This window comes from Rosa rugosa, chromosome 2, assembly GCF_958449725.1.
Source record: "Rosa rugosa chromosome 2, drRosRugo1.1, whole genome shotgun sequence".
NCBI classification, from domain to species: domain Eukaryota; kingdom Viridiplantae; phylum Streptophyta; class Magnoliopsida; order Rosales; family Rosaceae; genus Rosa; species Rosa rugosa.
The window spans coordinates 57,571,791-57,581,390 of NC_084821.1; the positions used below are offsets into that span (position 1 = coordinate 57,571,791).

The following is a 9,600-nucleotide window of genomic DNA, read 5'->3' on the forward strand; positions in this document are numbered from 1 at the left end:
ATTTTCTACAAGAGACTTGTTACGGCAAGGTACCTATTGGCAGGAAGGTAATGGTGTGGCAGTGAATATTTGGACTGATTCATGGATTCCAGGTGTGCCAGATTACAAACCTAGGGCAGGTAATAGTGCGACTGGTGACATTAGTTTGGTTAGTGATCAGATTACAAACGTAGATAAGATTGCTTGTGGTTGATTCCGACACCCTAGGCCCATCATCATCATATTCTTACTTTCAATCATTATAGACTCTTTTCAATTTCAATTTATTTAGATTCACTTTTTAAGTTTCTGTTTTCAAGTTATTTTCCCATTATCAACAACTCTTTTCAAAACCTTGAAAATCATAGTCTTAGTTTGAGTCATTGTGCGTGTCTTAATCGATTTGTGCTTCTTGTTTTGTGTGTTTTTGGTTTTAATTAATTTAGGTTTTCATATTGTGAATTGACTTAATATCCTCGTGGGAACGACAACCCCTTCTCTTCCATTACTATACTACATCCACCCTGTATACTTGCAGGAATTCCATCACTTATCCGGAAAGATGTGGCCATGAACCAGAGATGTGGTCAAGAAAGACAGTACAACTGATTTAGTTACCATCAACAGTGAAAATGCAAAATATCATTGTGATACAACACAATTGACATAATCAGCTCATTCAGTGCAGTTACTGATGGCATTCGATCAAAAGCAATGCCATGTTGCCTGAAAATGATTTCACTAGTGCTACGCTGCATATGTTAAGAATATTCTGTAATTAATATTGTAATTATGTGTATCTTTAATTAGGAGATTATTTGTAATATTCCTTGTATCCCTAACTTGCAGGGATTTACTTGTTGTACAAGAACCTAGTTTGTATATAATCTTCTAGTCACCTGTGAGCAGACATAATCACGGAGACGAGTGTTAGGCGCACGGGAACGTTGGGATCGGTGGAGCGCGGGTTCAGGCGCTTGTGCTATCACAGGGTTAAGCATGGGTTCAGGTGCGGGTTCAGGTACGGGTTCAGGTGTGGGTTCAGGAGCGGGGTCAAGCACCGGGTCAGGCTCATGTATAGGCGCTTCAGGCACCGGTTTAGTCAATGAGAATATTATTCTACCTCAAATATTTTTCTTTCATGGTATCAGAGCAGGCCTAAAAAACCCTAGCTCTCATTTTATTTGCGCCGCACCACTTACTCACTACTAGAATTATGGCCCCAGACATCGGCCAAAAACCGATGAGAAACAAAAACCCGACCGATGTCTTTGTGGGTGATGAGAAAGATCCGAAAAATGCAGACATCGGTTTTTAGCCGATGTCTAGTATTCGTGTAGACATCGGTTCCTAATTATAAATCGATGTAAATAGGTTTAAATGATAACAAACTTACATGTTTTACTATTGTTAAACCCACATTTTATTGTATTTAATGCTTAAAGAAATATAGATTACACAACACAAGTTTGCGTTTTAACATCGTTATTGATTTAAGAACCGATGACTGATACTGTTACAGACATCGGTTCCCATTTTGGAACTGATGTCTGGTACTCAGTAACATATCGTTTTCGACAAAAAATCGATGTCTGTATATTTCAGTAACATCGATTTCCATTTTGGAACTGATGTCTGGTACTCAGTAACATATCGTTTTCGACAAAAAATCGATGTCTGTATATTTCAGTAACATCGATTTTCATTTTGGAATTGATGTATCTGTATTACTAGACATCAGTTTTTATGGTTAAAACTGATTTCAACTTTATATCTAGACATCATACTAGAAAATACGTCCGCGCGATGTTGCGGGTTTAGACGATAAGAGTAGTAGTCACAATCTTATAATGTTTGCCAAATATACTATCGTTTTACATATCATAAAAGCTGGTTCACAAACTTTTTCACTAACTCTTACAAACTCTCTCTAATTCTTCCATTATCAAATCTATACATTCCTCTATTTCTGCCTTACAGATCACCAGCCTCTTCCACATTGTAAGTTGAATTAGATGCAAGAGAATACTTCTGTGTGGCTGAAAATTCCAGCATGACCAACCTACACGTACAACTGCAAAATTCAAAAATCAATGATCAATGATCAATTCATGACAAAACAAACATAACAAAAATCAATCACTGTATATCACTAAAAATACAATATTGCAATTACAAAAACACCTCCAATTTCTGAACTAAATGACCACTAATAAATTTCCAAAAACACCTCCAATTTATGAAGCAAACACCTGATTTACAAAACCAATTACTAATTGCATAGTCCTCCAATTTACTGTAAAGTTTGTAGGCTAATTCTAATCTAACAAAAACAACGAAAACCAACCATAAACTCAGAAAATACTTGATCACCCTCCAAACCATTTGACCACAAACCTGAAAATGCACAACAAAAGAACTCAACAGCATCTCCTGAGTCCGGACTACGATAGAAGTTATTGATGGGCTTAGTTGCAAGGGTACTGTTTGGGTACACGATTTTTACGTTGTCATACCTTAGAAAAACTGTAGTTAAGATATTCATCTCCTCTACAACCATCTGAGAGACATTGATAAAACAATTTTTAGACCACAAAAATAAAAATGTACAAAATTTAATAGAATGTGACACATGCAGAGATGGAAATGTACCTGAACTCCTTCAATTTCACATCGATCTCCCACATCAAAGGGGTGCATCACGAATAGAAATATGACTGCTTCAAAGACTGTCTTGCATGAGTTACCAAAAACAAAGGCCACAATCACAAGCTGAGAAGTTGCATAAACAATATTGGCTCTGGTGACAATATCCAGCACAAGCAGCCATATAATTATAATAATAATGCTAACTAATACGTCCACCACGCGTCGAAGTCTGTTCACCGCTGTTTTGGTGTCAGTTAGAGTCAAAGCAAGTGCTCTCCGTTCTCTAAAGCAATTGACCTGGAAGAATAAGAGGAGCACATTAACAATCTAATGACCAATATACAAATAAAAGGACAACCATCCATTAGTCAGTGTTTTGAACAGATGGGGCTTTTAAAATTCTGAGTTCATGAGTTCTTATTTACAGTAATATAAGAAATTGTTGCCTATGATTACATGCTGTTAGGTTTCTCAGTTTTTGGTTGATGAACTCAATTCCTTTTTCCTTGCCTACATCTAACATAACCAAACCTTAAAACCTAACAATTCTGTCCAGTAGACAACTTGCCAGTTGATGCTTACCACCCAATTTTTCAAGGAAGTTTTGCTGATTCGATCTCTTGCTGTCAGAGGCCCCTTCAAAGAGACTCATGGTCTTTAAAGCCTCGTCTTCTTGCATGAAACGCAACAAATCCTCCAGGTAGATGTGCCTGCCAGAGAATGAATAGAATGAATATGGTTAAAAGATGGAAATTCATTAACATATAGCTAAAAGAAAAATGCATGTAATCAAATGAAAAATTAGATATTTTGTGATTCGACTTCTATAGGTTGCAGAAAACATATCGCTATATTCTATTTTGTCATTCTTGGTTGACTGGTAGTATCCTGTTGTCATTTTTATTTTCTCTGTTTATTTCCTTGTGGATTAGGAAGGAGCATCTCCTCCTTTCTCATTCTCAATGAAAAAATGTCACCCAAAACTCCCATCCAAACTTGGCATCCTTCCGCAATACCCATGTCAGCTGAAGTTGTCAACCAAGAAACTTGTTCACATGAAAGGTGAACGAATAACATCAACATTATATTATCCATAAAGGTTCTAGAGAAAATTGGCATGGAACAGAAACTGTGAAATAATTTGAACTTTAGACTTGCACAAATGTACACTTACTGGCAATTCTAAGTTTTAAAGTATGTTCATGGTAACAACAGATGATGCATAACAGTGTAACACAAAAAATCCAAGTGCAAGTATGTAAGGGTGTTAAAAGATCAGATACAAATCAAATTTCAATATAACATTACATCAACATGTTTTAATTTTCTGTGCTCATAAATATTGACATTGAAACCTGAAAGTAGAATTTTTGAAGCTGCAGGTATTTTCAACTTTTGATCAATGAAAGAAACAGATATGAACAACATAACACAGTCAAGCCAAGTTAAGAATGCAGATAGATGCACACAAAACCAAAAGGGAATAAATGGAAACATACTTGGAGCCAGGCCTAGCCACATTGCGAAATATCTTTTTCGCGGCAGCCTTTGCCTCAACTTCACTTTTGATCTTAGTATCACCCTCACCCTCATCCTTGGTTGAATCCAGAATCTGCTCATCTAGTGTGGTAAGATGCCCATATTTTACTATATTCATTAGCCTCTTCATATTCCAAGCAGACACATTCTTTGGATTGAGCCTATGCAAGTGATCAATTGTGATCCCAACCTCCCCTGACTTCTTGGAAAGTGGCTTTGAAAACATGCCACTCTTCCCCACAAGCCCTCCACTTGCAGCAATCAACCGCCCACTTCTACTAGAGCCGCCATTCCCAACCGCCTTCCCAGTTGTCCCAGAAGGAAATGCACTTGCCCTGAGGTCAGGAGGCATATTAGCTCCAGCATTCTGTAGCTTCCTAACCTCATCAGCAAGTCTCTCCTCTTCATCCTCTGCATTTTTTTATCTCAATCCAAGGTCGCCCCGACAGTGTTCACATGAAAAGTATTTAGGCCTCCCAACTTATGTTGGCCAATATAAAAGGTACAAGATAATCCAGTATTAAACATAAAATCAAAATCCATAACTCCATTAACCAATACACTGTGATTTGTTATCAACTGGTAGATACTTCACTAAAGTTTATATATGTCATAAGTGTGCTCATTCATGTGATTGCATTGCATAATCTTTACAAGTGCTGCACTAGTGTCAAAAAGCAAAGATCGGATTTATCTCATTTATGATTGACTTGAATTGATCCACTATTTTCTGATTGGGAACGACATTGGCTTGTTTTCTCCCAAAATAACCAAACTTACAGGAAGAGTATTTTCATACCTCCTTGCGAACTATTGAGACACGGGGAGCTTCTCTGACGTACTCTTCCATGGCTTATAAAAATGATGCAGGGGGCTACATTATAAACAAATTATTATTTCAACATGTATAGTTGCAAGGAATCCAAATCTGAAATCGAACCCTCAAGTCTGTAAGTAAAGTGAGTAACTTACCCAGAAATCCGAAATCGAACCCAGCCTTCAAGCCTTCAAGAATCTGAAATCAAAAACTGAAATCGAAGTATCGATTGAACCCAGCCTTCAAGCCTTCAAGTAAGCCTTCAAGAAGTATCCTAAGAGTTGCAGAACCAAATCTTGTTGGGAGTTCATGTCGGAGATTGACAAGCTCATGTCGGAGAATGAGCTCGAGGTAAGGTCGGAGAAGGAGCTCGAGGTCAGATCGGAGAACAAGCTCGAGGTGGCTCGAGTCGGAGAAGGAGCTCGAGCGGCTCAGGTCGGAGAAGGAGCTCGAGCAGCTCGGATCGGACAACGAGCTCAGGCCAGGTTGGAGAACGAGGTCGGGGAATCGGGGCAGGTCAGGTTGGAGAGAGAACGAGGTTGACAAGATTCGAGAGTTTTCAGAAAAGTGAGAGTTATTAGGGTTCGATAGTTTCAGACAGAGGGAAAAAATACTAAGTGGGGGAATGAAATTATTGGTCCCGCGTTTCTCAAAAGTTTCAAATTTAGTCCCTCCGCGTTTTTGAAAATTTTTCGAACGAAACTTTTCTCATCGTTTTATTTGGTGACTGATGTCTATAATAACAATAGAAATCGGTTTTTTCACAAACTGATGTTAACATGTTTTTTAACATCAGGTGCAATCCTGACCGATTTAATAGTGGCGATGTCTAATGACATTATTCTAGTAGTGACTGCATTATCTTTTTCATCATCTTCTCATGGCTTGTGCTTCCAAGTTTGCTTTGTCACCAGTTGCCCCTAATAAGTGGATTATCAATAGTGGAACGACCGATCATATTATTAACTCACCAAAGTTGTTCGCAAGTAGTCAGAAGAATACTTCACTGCCACCAGTTTCTTTGCCTAGTGGTGCCAAGGCTCATATTTCCATGAAGGAGTCAATTAAAATCAATGATGCTTTTTTTCGAGATGTTTTGTGTGTGCCTTCATTTGATGTCAATCTTTTATCTGTTGGAAGAACTATAGATGACTTACATTGCTCGGTAACTTTTTTTCCATCTTGGTGTACTTTGCAGGACTTGGCTTCGAGGACGATAATTGGTGTGGGTAAGCGACGAGAAGACCTTTATTATCTTGTGGCTCTAGCTTCCATCTCCCCATCCAAACACCCTTTTGCTTCTCACTTTACCATCTCTTCCGACCTTTGGCATCGCCGTTTGGGGCATCCTTCTCCTGCCCGTTTACAATATATAGCCAATGAGTCGCTTCATTTTCATTTCAATTCCAACAGTAAGTGTGAAATTTGTCTTTTGGCATGGGTTTTCTTAATGCGCCATAAGAGTGAAACACGACATTTGCTTCGAAATTTTTTTGCTTATGTCAAAACTCAATTTCAGACTCATGTTCAAGAAATACGTACTGATAACGGGGCAGAATTTCTTTCTTTACAGGATTTTTTTTTGAACAAGGGGTTATTTTTCAATATTCTTGCGTTTACACACCCCAACAAAATGGTGTTGTTGAACGCAAACATAGACATCTTCTAGAAACTGCTAGGGCCCTTCGCTTCTAATCTCACTTGCCAATTGATTTTTGGGGGGAATGTGTTCTTACCGCTGCCTATACAATTAATCGACTTCCTACACTTTTATTGAATAAGAAAACCCCATTTGAAGTTCTTTATCATAAGCCTCCTGACTATTCTCGAATGCGTATTTTTGGATGTGTTGCTTTTGCTACTTCTGTTCACCCAGCTTCAAAATTTGCTCCACGAGCTCAAAAATGCATTTTTCTTGGGTATCCAATGGGCCAAAAAGTTTATAAGCTCTACAATCTAGAAACAAAGAAAATTTTTACCAATAGGGATGTTCTTTTTCTTGAAGATACCTTTCATTTTCCTCCCCAAACTCTTTCTCCTTTTTCTTCTTCTGATCCCGTGTTACCTAACCCAGTCCCAGATTTCAGCCATCATCTTCCTCTGATGTACCTGCGTCTCACTCTCCACCGTTTTCTGTCGCACACTCGCCCGATTCAATGACTGAACCGGTGCCTGAAACGCCTATACCTGTGCCTGACCCGGTGCTTGACCCCGCTCCTGAACCCACACCTGAACCCGTACCTGAACCCGCACCTGAACCCGTGCTTAACCCTGTGCTAGCACAAGCGCCTGAACCCACGCTCCGCCGATCCCAACGTTCCCGTGCGCCTAACACTTGTCTCCGTGATTATGTCTGCTCGTAGGTGATTCTGCCACCACAACATTTATCATCTCCTCCGCCAAGTCCTCCACCAGGTACGCGTTACCCGCTTTGTAATTTCATCTCTTATCAACGGTACTCACCGTCCCATCTTTCTTATGTTGCTTCCATCAGCAGGGTTGAGGAGCCCTCTTCTTATGCAAATGCAGCCTCTGATCCTAAATGGCAGCAAGCAATGGACGATGAACTTGCCGCTCTCACTGCCAACAACACTTGGACACTCGTCCCACTTCCTCCTGGCAAACGTCCTATTGCTTGCAGATGGGTCTATCGAATTAAATATAATGCTGATGGTTCTATTGAGAGGTATAAAGATCGCCTTGTTGCCAAGGGCTTCACTCAAGCTGCTGGGATTGATTATCATGATACCTTTTCACCCACAGCAAAGATGATTACTGCCCGCTGTCTCCTTGCCATTACTGCTATTCAAGGTTGGTCTCTTCACCAGCTTGATGTTAATAATATATGCTTTTCTTAATGGTGATTTGCAAGAAGAGCTGTACATGTCTCCTCCTCCAGGTCTTCGGCGATAGGGGGAGAATTATGTGTGTCGCCTTAACAAGACCTTATATGGTTTGAAGCAAGCCTCTCGTCAATGGTTTGCCAAGTTTACAGAAGCAATTCTTGCTGCCCGATTCACTCAATCAAAGGCTGACTATTCTCTTTTTGTTCAAAAGGTTGGTAATTCCCTCACGGTATTATTAATTTATGTTGATGACAACCTCATTACAGGGAACAACCTTGACTCCATTAAAGCTCTCAAACAATTTCTTCACACCCGCTTTCGCATCAAAGATTTGGGTGAACTTAAATACTTCCTTGGACTTGAGATTGCTCGTTCAAAAAAAGGGCATTTATATATCTCAACGCAAGTATGCTTTAGAAATTATCAAGGACACTGGATTTTTGGGTGTAAAGCCAATTGATTTTCCCATGGAAGAAGCCAAATTATCAAATAAAGGTGAGCTACTTCAAGATCCGGCTGCATATAGACGTTTGGTTGGACGACTTATATATCTTACAATCACAAGACCCGACATTACCTATTCTGTTCATGTTCTTAGTAGATTCATGCATGAGCCGCGTCAACCTCATATGGCTGCTGCACTTCGAGTTGTCAGATATTTGAAATCCTCTCCTGGCCAAGGTTTGCTTTTAAGTTCCAATAGCAATTTGAATTTGAGGGCTTTTTGTGATTCAGATTGGGCGGGTTGTCCAATTACTTGTCGGTCTACTACTGGCTATTGTGTTTTCTTAGGAGATTATTTGATCTCATGGCGTACCAAAAGACAAAAGACGGTCTCATTCCGAGGCCGAGTATAGAGCAATGGCTGGTACATGTTGTGAACTCACTTGGCTACAATATTTGTTTGCTGATTTGCATATGCCTATTTCTAGACCTGCTATTTTGCATTGTGATAATCAAGCAGCTCTACACATAGCCGCAAACCCAGTTTTTCATGAGAGAACACGTCATATTGAAATGGATTGTCATTTTATTCGAGACAAGATATTGAATGGTTCAGTCAGCACCAGATACGTTGGTTCTTTACAACAGTTAGCAGATATATTCACAAAGGCATTGGGCTAAGACAAGTTCAAAGCCTTGTTATGCAAGTTGGGAGTGCTTGATATTCACTCTCCAACTTGAGGGGGAGTGTTAAGAATATTCTGTAATTAATATTGTAATTATGTGTATCTTTAATTAGGAGATTATTTGTAATATTCCTTGTATCCCTAACTTGTAGGGATTTACTTGTTGTACAAGAACCTAGTTTGTATATAATCTTCTAGTATCAATGAGAATATTATTCTACCTCAAATATTTTTCTTTCAGCATAGATAGCAAATTATTACAAAAAAATGCCGCGATTCTTCTTTGATCGTAGCTGAGAACAATCTAAGAGAACTGAGCTATTCTTTTGTAACGACTAAAAAATTGTACAGGTACAAAATTTCTAGGCAAAATAACTTGAACTGAAAAATTTATAGCATCATTGACCACTTCTTTTCTGCATTATGAGCTTCGACAGTGACCATGTTCGTCATTAAGTATTAGGAACTTACCATTCCACGGTCACTTGTAGTGCCTGGAAACCTTTTCCGTTAGCTTATCCATGAACTGGCATTTCTTGAGAAATCCCCAGCCAGGGTTGCCCTGCAAATCAAAAGTGTGTCATGAACAATAATCATGCATTATCTTTCTTCCATACAAATTTCAATATGAAAAAAGATT

At 39.1% G+C, this 9,600-nt stretch overlaps 1 pseudogene; it reads right to left on the bottom strand.

Moving 5' to 3' along the window:
- Window positions 1-1,798: 1,798 nt before the first annotated feature.
- On the bottom strand, window positions 1,799-4,597 carry LOC133733686 (mechanosensitive ion channel protein 4-like; annotated as a pseudogene).
- Window positions 4,598-9,600: the final 5,003 nt, after the last annotated feature.